Below are 10,823 nucleotides of genomic sequence, written 5' to 3'. Positions count from 1 at the left end.
AAAAAAAAAAAAAAAAAAAAAAGAAAAGACTTTAAATGACACAAAGTATAAGCAACATCTTATGATTGTGAGGAATACCATTCTTTTGATATTATCCACAAATACTTTTTTTTGAGTTGGAGTCTCACTCCATTGCCCTGGCTGGAGTGCATCAACCCGTTGGACTCCAGCGATCCATTCACCTCAGTCTTCCAAGAAGCTGGAACTACAGGCACATGCTATCACACCCATTGTAGAGATGAGGTCTCGCCAAGTTGCCCGGGCTGGTCTCGAACCCTCGGGCTCAGGCAATCCACTCACCTCAGCCTCCCAAAGTGCTGAGATTACAGGCTGAGCCACCAAGCCCAGCCCACAAATACTTTTTAGAACCATTCACTAAAGGCATAATCTTCATTATTCCTTGATAGTCTCTTATGTATGTAAATTATTTGGCATGGTTTATTTTCCCTGACAATAAGGCAACTTCAGGATTACATTCAATTAAAAATTCATGCTGATCAAATTTTATACTTTAAATATGTACAGTTTACTATATGCCACATATCTCAATAAAGCTGTTAAAAATCATATGCTAGCTAGAGTCAGGGAGGTTTTGTTTCATTTGTGTCTGGTTTTGTGTGTGTGAGTGATTTTCTATACTCCAAATGCTGAGCAAAATAAATAAATAATTCTTTTTAAAAAATTCTATGTATCTGTTGGCTGCTTTTATCTGTTGTCTTCTTTTAAGAAGTGTCTATTCATATCTTTTGCCCACTTTGTAATAGGACTGTTTGTTTTTTTCTTTTTAGCATGTTTGAGTTCCTTGTAGATCCTAGATGTTAGGCCTTTGTCAGATATACAGTTGGCAAGTATTTTGCCCCACTCTGTGGGCTGTCTCCCCACTCACTTGATAGTTTCTTTGGCTTTGTAGAACCTTGTCAGTTTGATAAGGTGCCACTTGTCTACCTTGTCTCTTATGGCATGGGCACTTAGGGTTTTGATCGGGAATTGGTTGCCAGTTCCAATTTCCATAAGGGTGTCTCCCACATTTTCTAAGGTTCTTATAGTTTGAGGTTTTACGTTTAGGCCTTTGATCCATTTACAGTTGATTTTGTGTATGGTGATAGGTTGGGGTTCTGTGGTCAACCAGTTTTCCCAGCACCATTTACTGAATAATTTCTCCTCTCCCCAGTGGGTGTTACTGGAGGCTTTGTCCACAAGGAGTTGGTTGAGAAATCAAAGTTTTGATTCTGGAATCTCTATCCTGTTCTATTAGTCTATATGTCTGTTCTTGTACCCATACCAGGTTGTTCTGATTATTGTAGCCATATAATAAAGTTTAAAGTCTGGATGTGTGATGACACCCAGTTTGTTTCTTTTGTTGGGAATTGTTTTGGCTATTCATGGTCATTTATGATTCCATATGCATTCCTGTATTGTTGTTTCCAGGTCTGAGAAGAATGTTGCTGGTAATTTAATGGGTATTGTGCTAAATCTGTAGACTGTCTTGGGTAGGATGGATATCTTAACAATGTTGATTCTTCCAATCCATGAGTGTGGAATATTTTTCCATTTGTTTGTGTCATCTTTGATTTCTTTGAGCAGTGTTTTGTAGTTTTCATTGTAAAGGTCTTTCACTTCTCTGGTTAGGAGGATGCTGAGGCATTTTTCTCTTTTTGTATGTCTTTTTATTTGTTTCTCTGCCTGTTTATTGTTGGTGCATAAGAATGCAACTGTCTTTTGCATATTGATTTTGTACCCTGAGACTTTGAAAAAATGCTCAGCCTCACTAATCATCAAAGAAATGAACCACATTGAGATACAACCTAACTCCAGTCAGGATGGCAGTCATCAATACTTAAAAAAACAACAGATGCTGGAGAGGATGTGGAGAAAAGGGAACACTTCTATACTGTTGGTGGGGGTGTAAACTAGTACAACCTCTGTAGAGAACAGTGTGGCAATTCCTAAAAGATCCAAAAAATCGACCTCTCATACGACCCAGCAATCCCCCTTCTGGGAATATACATGGAAAACTCAAATCATTCTTTAAAAAAGATACCTTATGTATGCATGTGTATAACAGCACTATTCACAATAGCAAAAATATAGCACCTACCATGCTGCCCATCGAAAGTAGACTGGATTTTTAAAAATGGTACATATACATGATGGAATATTACACAGCCATAAAGAAGGACAAAATTATGAACTTCACAACAACTTGGATGGATTTAGAGTCTGTAATACTCAGTGACCTATCACAGAAACAAAGAACTGAATATCACATGTTCTCACTCATTAGCAGACCCTGAAAAATTATGATAATACTGCAAGAAAGGTATTGGCAGTAGTGGGAAACTACCGGGGGTGGGGGCATACTTCATCAATAAGGGCACCTGATCTCAAACCAAGTGAAGTGGGGAACAATGTGAGGCCCAAACTTTACTGTACAATGACCATTTGTATACCTAACCCTGAATTATACCCTACATCTTTAAAATTTAAAAAAAATCCAAACTATGATAATTCTAAATATTATGGTTTTTCCTATTTGGAAAAATTATCTTGTTTTAGAATCATTACTACACTTCAATTTTGAAAAATAGTTACTAACAAATTTCCTTTCTTGACTTAATCTAATTGATTCTTGGTCAAATATTAGGACCACTACTCAATTTCTTATCAGGATAAAACTGAAGACAAAATAATGAGTCAAAATGTTTAAATATAAAGAGAACTTTTTATTAGTTGTTTTCTAGTCACTCGAAAAAAAGATCTGAATTGAGTGCTTCCTCCACACAAAGCAACGTGCTGAGTACCAAAGATACCAGGATGAACAAAACAACCTTGGTCTCTGCTTGTTGGTGGAGGAATTTAGCTCACATTCCCTTGTAGGCAAGAAACTAGCCAAATGAGAAACAAATGCTATGAAGTAAACAAGCAATCAGCTGAGAGAAATTATTTGAAAATAAGGAAGGGAAACCTTTAGAAAAAGCCAAGTTATCTCTAAGAAATGGAAAAGAAAGACTTTCTTTAGGTAAAGGGAAGTCTCTATTAAAAAAAAAAAAAAAAAAAAAATCTAGCCAGGATGTCTGTAACCCCAGCACTTTAGGAGACGGAGGCAAGAGGATTGCCTGAGGCCACCAGTTCAAGACCAGCCTGGGCAACTTGGCAAAATCTCATCTCTACAATAAAATAAAAAATTTAGCCGGGCATGGTAGCACGCACCGGTAGTTCCAGCTACTTGGAAGACTGAAGTGAAAGGATCATGTAAGCCCAGCAGGTCGAGGCTGCAGTGGCTGTGAGCGTGCCACTGCACTCCAACCTGGGTGACAGAGTGAGACTCCGACCCAAAAAAAAAAACTTTAAGCATTAAAAGGGAGATAGAATTTTAGATAAAGTAGTCAGAGAAGTTATCTCTAATGAACTCATCAAAAAAGTGAAATGTACAGGATCAGAAGGAGGATGCCTAGGAAGGTTTGTGTGTTGGGATGGGGAGGGTAAGGACGAGGAAGTGGAATGGAGAAGCAGATGGGGGCATCCTGGGCAGAGCTAGAAAGATTCTGAATTGAGCCTCCAGGAATTATGAGGTGTGGCTGAGGGAGAGAGCCAGTTGGGAGTGGCCAAGATAAAGTCTGGAGCTGGCAACAAAGTCAAACCGGGCCTCTCAGCCATGGTTAAACTTGGGATTTTATCCTAAGGCTCTTTTGAAGCCACTGAATGTTTTCAAAAACATGACATCATCTAACAAAGAAAACTAAACTTCAAGCCTATGGGGAAAGCATTAAGAGAGAGAGAGAAAAAGGAAGGAAGAGTCAGGCAGCAGCTCAGGGAGCAGGTGACAGTGGTCGGCAATGGGATGGTGGGAGGAGAAAGAGATTTGTGGCAGGTGTGAGAAACATCTGAAGAGAAATAAACAGGAAGAACTGGGGGCTCAAATACAGGGTTCGTAACCAGCCAGGCTCGGTGGCTTAGCCTGTAATCCCAAGCTTTGGGAGGCCAAGGTGAGTGGATTGCCTGAGCCTGCGGGTTCAAGACCCGCCTGGGCAGGCGAGACCTCATCTCTACAATAAATCAAAAAACTAGCCAGGTGTGGTAGCGCGTGCCTGTAGTTCCAGCTACTTGGAAGGCTGAGGTGGAAGGATCGCTGGAGACCAGCAGGTTGAGGCTGCGGTGGCCGGGAGCGGCCACTGCACTCCAGTCTGGGCGACAGGGTGAGACTCCAACTCAAAAAAAAAAAAAAAAGAATGGAACCTAAGTTCCTTCTTGAGTGCCTAGATAGAAGAAAAGTCTAGAGGGAAGAGAAGCAGAGGGTTTAGGATTAAGAATATGCTGGAAATAGGACTTCAGTTCTCAATTTGCTAGCCTGAGATGTCTATGAGATGCCTAATTGGCAGTCTGGAGCCCTGAAGAGAGTTTTGCCTGTGAGAAAGTGTGTGGAATATCAGAACACAGATGGAGTTGACCCAGACGAAGCCTCAGAGATACCAGGGCTAACAAGTGAGCTCTGAGGGGCAGTAGCATTCAGGAGTCAGGAAGAGAAGGAGGATCTAACCAAACAGACTCTCAGTCTTTCTTCTCAAGAAACTGATTGGCATAGGAAGAAGAAAAAAAAAAACAAGACACAGGTAGACACAGACAACTCCAAAACGCATGGCCATCACCATTTCATTTCATTAAACACTACATCACTTAAACTCTTGGGGCAAAGGAAACATTTACAATTGCTTTTCGCCTCTTTGTGAAATTTTGTACAAACCTACATGTTAAATAAGAAATGCATCCATATGTGAACTTTCTAATCAAGTCCAATGTCTTATTCTGGGTTGTAACTGCCAAATCTTAGCTAGTCTAAAATTGGCTATGTGAATTGCTGGGTTACAAGAATCCTGCTTTCTGACACTTATCTCAAAACCTCCAAATTCAAAATAAAGATGTAACTCCCAACCAAACCACGCCCTGTTTAATAACGCTTTATGCAGTCATATTTGGCATCAGTAAAACTCTAATGCTGACTCTCTCCTGTCTCAGCAAAATGATTCTGTGTAGAAAATCAGCTCAGTTTTTATTCAGCAAAAATCGTTCATAAGAAAAAAATAAGGCTATCAGTAAGAGACTCCCCACCTCCCATGAGTAAGAGAGCAAGCAGCTCCTTGTCATCATGGAAGAAAAAAGCTGAGGAATAAAGTTCTTTGACCAAAATGCCCCTCATTTTTTTTTTCTAGAACAGAGTTGGAAAACACAGCTAAATTGCATACACACATATATGTAAATTATAATATGTAAATGTATATACATAAATACATATGAATTACATATACAATGTTTTTTTCCTTTCAGCAGGTCAAAAAATTGACCACAAAAATGACAAAACCGCCCCTCTTCATTAAATTAAATGACATCTGAGTGCATGCTGGAGAAAAAGAACATTTCAGGCAAGTGTACTTCTTAGGGTCTACAGCGTGCAAAGGGCTTGGGTAATCTCCACAGTCATCCTTAGGAGGGTAACACATACACAGATGTGTGGACGTATTTAGTGTTGTGGATAATGCTATGTTCCGGGACAGGATAGGAAAGCTGGTGCTCAGAATTTGCCATTTTTGGGTTGTCCTTACATACATGTTTTATAGCATCTTTTAAAAATTTTTTGTCAAAATGATTCGTTCCACCTTATAATAAATTGCTTCCTTGAATGCAGGGAACTCTAATTCATCTTTGCGCCTTCCACATAATCAGAACTTAAGAAGAGTTTAAGTTGACAGTGGAGTAGCAAGCCAATTCAATAGCTGTAATTCTCTGTCTTAAACTAGCCATATACAAACAGGTCATTTCTACTATGGCTCAGCCCCTCGTGCAGAAATCATCCTCTATGAAATATCCAATTATTTAACTTATGCTTAAAACAATTTCCTTACGCAACATCTCTACTTAATTTGGGGTTTCAGATACTTTCTTTACTTGGCACTCTAAGACAGAGAGAGCTGGAAAGTTATTAGGGGATGGCCTTCAGCAAAGACAGAAAAGAGGAGGGATGGTCTTCAGCAAAGACAGAAAACAGGGGGGATGGCCTTCAGCAAAGACAGAAAAAAGGGGAGATGGCTTCAGCAAAGACAGAGAAAAGGGGGGATGGCCTTCAGCAAAGAAAGAAAAAAGAGGGGATGGCCTTCAGCAAAGAAAGAAAAAAGGGCGCAGCGGGAGAGTTCTCTGAATGAACACTGCACAGTATTGGCAGCACATCGCTTGAGTTCCTTGGATAAGACAAGAAACAAGGCTACTGCTTTTCATCAGACTATTTGTACATTATAGGCATGAAATGATGGTAATTAGACATACAAATACGGATGTTCATCGAGTTTTCCAAAGCATACCTTCATGTGCTGTCTTGTACACTGGTGAAATGTTGCAGAAGTGTTGGAATAATCTAAAAGGAATCTCTCAATATCTACATGTTGATTTGTAGGGGGAAAAAGCTGAGAACTAAAGTTCTTTGTCTAAAATACCATAGTGATATTTAGTTACTTTTAAAATATGTATGTTTTTAAAAGAGAAAAACAGAGATGGAGAAAGTAAAATGAACTGAGACATAAGGTAGTGCCTCAAGAGGGAGTTATGTAGTGAAAAATAAATATTTGGATAGAATACAGGATATAAAGTGGTAAAATATGCTATATTAAAAAAATCAAAGGACACAAAGCAACACATACTATAAAACACAAAAGGAGGTCATAAAATGCTTTATAAAAAATTAAATAATTATTACTTGAAGTTCATCTAGGAATGTCTAATGAATGTCTATAACAGCTTAATTCGGGTAAGAGAACTGACAGATCAGGAAAAAAAGTCCACAGCATAAGCAGCACTATCTAATGGAAACAATTTGGGACTAAAAGTTGCAAACACTGCAAATCAATTGAGGAAGTCACTTTAAATCTCTGAGTCTCTGTTTCCTTTTCTACTGAATGAAGAAAACAATGCCCACTGTCATCACTTTAAAAAGAAATTTTCTGAAGGTGAAAGTGGATAAATGCAAACTTAGAAAAACATGAAAACACAAGATGATGGTATTAGAACCCAAAACAACAATTAATGCCACAAATAAACTATTCTCAACAAAGCAGGAAATATAAAACTTAAAATCTGTTTCTAAAGGGACTCTTCTTTCCACGGTTTTCTCTTGAAGGGCCATTAATGGTCAAGTAATTAACTGAAATGAAGGAGAAAAAGAAGAGGTGTAAGTAAGTTGGCTCTAACATTTCCTGACAAGGTTGGAGAGGTGGGAGCACACAGTTAAGTGAGGCTGAGGAGATTTCACTGATCATCAGTGAAAATCCGCAGCTTAGTTTCCTATCCCTGCCTCTTTCTCCTGATAGACTCCCTTTCCCTCCAAAAAGTATATCCAAGAGCATTATCAAATCCCCATCACCACCATTCTTTTTAAATAACTGGAGACATTTCCATAAATGACTCCTTAGGACTTCGGAAAATTATGGTTTATGTCCATGCCAAGGAGTGCTAAAAGATAAAGGGTACAGTGCGGGAGAAGGGCCAGAAGGATGGATAAGAAGAAAGGAGAGAAGGGCGGAGGAAAGGAAAAAGAGAGGGAAGTCAAGAGACAGGAAGGAGAGAGAGAGGAGAGACGGGCAGAGAGAGAGAGAGGAAGAGGGAGAAGGAGAGAGACAGATAAGAGGATCAGAGAATGCCAAGAGGATTCCCAATGAACTTCCTACCCAAAGTGTACTTGAAGGGCGGCTAACACAGGGAATGTGACCTTGACTACCAAAGAGGGGCGACCTGCCAAACAATGACAAGTCCATTTTTCAAACCTTCCAAATGAATTAAGTTGTTTGCTTTCAGCACTACCCTTTCCAAGATAAAGCATGTTTAATATATTTAGCTGACTCTTGGTTGACCAAAGCCCTTACCAAAAGGAACTTCTGAAAAACTACCATACATGTATATAGACAGAAATGTGTATGAAATAGTGCCAGATATCATTTAAGAGCTACAATTCCTGGTTTGGATTTACTTTCATGAAAACAAAAAAAAGTGCTAGCTGGGCGTGGTGGCCCACATCTGTAATCTCAGCACTTTGGGATGCAGAGGTGAGAGGATCACCTAAGCCCAGGGGTTCAAGACCAGCCCCGGCAACTTAGTGAGACCTCATCTCTACAATAAATCAAAAAATTAGCTGGGCATGGTGGTACACACCTGTAGTACCAGCTACTTGGAAGGCTGAGGCAGAAGGATCGCCTGAACTCAGCAGGTCGAGACTGTGGTGACTGTGAACATGCCACTGCACTCCAGTCTGGGCAACAGAGTGAGACTCTGATTCAAAAAAAAAAAAAGAAAGAAAAGAAAGAAGCTGGGCTCCGTGGCTCAGCCTATAATCCCGTGCTTTGTGAGGCTGAGGTGAGTGGATTGCCTGAGCCCGCGGGTTCGAGACCCGTCTGGGCAACTTGGCGAGACCTCATCTCCACAATAAATCAAAAATTAGCCGGACGTGGTAGCACACGTGTGTAGTTCCAGCTGTTGGAAGGCTGAGGTAGAAGAATCACCAGAGGCCAGCAGGTCGAGGCTGCCACTGCACTCCAGTCTGGGCGACAGAGTGAGACTCCAACTCCAGAAAGAGAAAGAAAGAGAGAAACAGAGAGAGAGAGAGAGAGAGAGAGAGAGAGAGAGAGAGAGAGAGAAAATGCTCCTACTGAATCCAAAGGAAAAATAAATAAAAATGCCACTGGGTCAACAATCACATGATATAAAAAAAAAAAGCAGTAACGACAACTTTCATACAATTTCCCTTCTCTTCTCTAATGTCCTATAAACTTAAGACCGTAATCAGGAGCAATTAGCATAGGATTTGCTTCTAAGTAATAAGATTATAGTCCAAACATGTATATTATTTATGATGAAAAAAATCAACCCATATAGTCAGAGGCACACTGAAGTTTATGAAAACGAGCTGCCATCAAACTGTAGTGCTGTGAAGGTGGTTACAATGAGGGGACAACTGGTACATGAAGTTTAAAAAGTACCTACTGATTGGCAGAGACTGCCAGCAGCCTTAATCTGGGTTAAGCAGTTTGGACTCACTCTCTCTGGCAATGGAAGTATTGTTGAGGGAATATTTGCAACACAACACCAGGCTCAAAAAGGATGATTCAGGAAGATAAAACGAGCAGAAACATGTCAGGTGTTCTGCAGATCTAAGAGCCACACGATGGGCAGAGGGATGGGGGAGGACCTGCATGCCACAGGCCACACTAATGATGCCAGGATGAGATTAGAATAGTTGAAAGCAAGACAGTCAAGAAAACCTTAGCAAGGTTAGGAATTTCTAGGACCTTCTGCCTGCTGACTAACCAATGACTGACACTGGGAGAGTGAAGCAGGACAGACAAAGAAAAATAGAAAGTGAAAACGAGGAATATGAAATTATTTCCAAGGCAACAGAGAAAATTGCACCACTGTTAACAGAAACAGGTGCAGCTGACATCTCCTGTGAAAGATAGCTTGTTTTTAGTCAAATTCAGTTAGGAAAGGCTAGTCAAGAAGAAATGATTCACAGGTCATGCCATCATTGAAATACTGAGTGAGGGATCCACTCTTAGAGCTAAGATGCAGCCCGGGTAGCAGTTTTATTTATAAAAAGGATTGCCTGAGCCCAGGAATTGGAGGCTGCAATGAGCCATGATCATGCCACTGCACTCCAGCCTGGACAACAGAGAGAAATCTTGACTCAAAAAAAAATTTTTTTAATGAAAGTTTTCCAGGTGTTGCAAACATGAAGTTAGGACTGACAGCCACTGAAGACTTGGAAAGACCTCCTGCTTCCAAGACACACCCACCCCCACCTTGTTTTTGTGGTCACAGGAACACACCTCAGCTGTAAATAAGGCTCCACCAGTGTTTAATGGAAGATAAGCAAGAATTCAAATTCAGTGTCATTCACTATAGCATTATTTAACAAATGAACAAATTGTTAAATTAATTATTTTCTTTAAAAATTCAAGACTCTACAATAAATCAAAAAATCGGCCAGGTGTGGTAGCACATGCCTGTAATTCCGGCTACTTGGGAGGCTGTGGCTGGAGCCCAGCAGGTTGAGGCTGCAGTGACTGGGAGCGGCCACTGCACTCCAGTCTGGGCGACAGAGTGAGACTCCAACTCAGAAAAAAAAAATTCAAGATGTGAAAATAAAAGGTAAGTAAGATTTGAATTTCACACCCTGTCTTTTGATTCTTCCCCTAATCCCCACCCCACACCCACCTGCTCAAACAACAACTAAAGACTGCAAACTCTCTTGCCTCAGTGTCCTCATCTATAAGAATGGGTTTATCTGCTTCCCCTTAGTGCCCCGATGGTTTGGGCTGTAGAGTGAAATGAGATATAAAAAGTGCTTTGCAAGTTATGAAATAGGTTTACTAATGTAAGATGTCATTATTATCATTAAACCTAGAGTGCAATTTTTAATTTCTCCAATTAGTCTTTGCAAGAAAAACATTACTTTAATTCTTGGCCTACATACAATCCTTAAATTTTATGCAAGTTTAACAATATAGTCACCATAAGTTAGTACTTACAGAAAAATACAGAATGCTAATTTTTATTTTTCAGAATTTTTTAATCACTATTTTTGTGAATTTTTACTTCAAACTTGAGACTTGTTTCTGGAGGGATTTTTTTTTTTTTTTGAGGGAACACCCTAACACTTTTGGTTAGTACTTTATTTTTCCTTTTTTTAAAATAAATATTGACTCATTAATTTTCACAACAATATATAAATATTTTTTTGAGTTGGAGTCTCACTCTGTCACCCAGACTGGAGTGCAGTGGCCGCTCTC

The 10,823-nt window shown here is 39.8% G+C and overlaps 1 protein-coding gene across 1 annotated transcript in view; it reads right to left on the bottom strand.

The window, feature by feature from the left end:
• ITGAV (integrin subunit alpha V) overlaps positions 1-10,823 on the bottom strand; it is a 99,116-nt gene that overhangs the window by 83,834 nt on the left and 4,459 nt on the right. The gene's annotated exons all lie outside the window — the stretch shown is intronic.

The sequence above is a fragment of the Carlito syrichta genome, unplaced genomic scaffold (genome assembly GCF_000164805.1).
Source record: "Carlito syrichta isolate Samal-C Ts95f unplaced genomic scaffold, Tarsius_syrichta-2.0.1 Scaffold308791, whole genome shotgun sequence".
NCBI lineage: Eukaryota > Metazoa > Chordata > Mammalia > Primates > Tarsiidae > Carlito > Carlito syrichta.
This window is presented reverse-complemented; position numbering and strand designations above follow the sequence as displayed.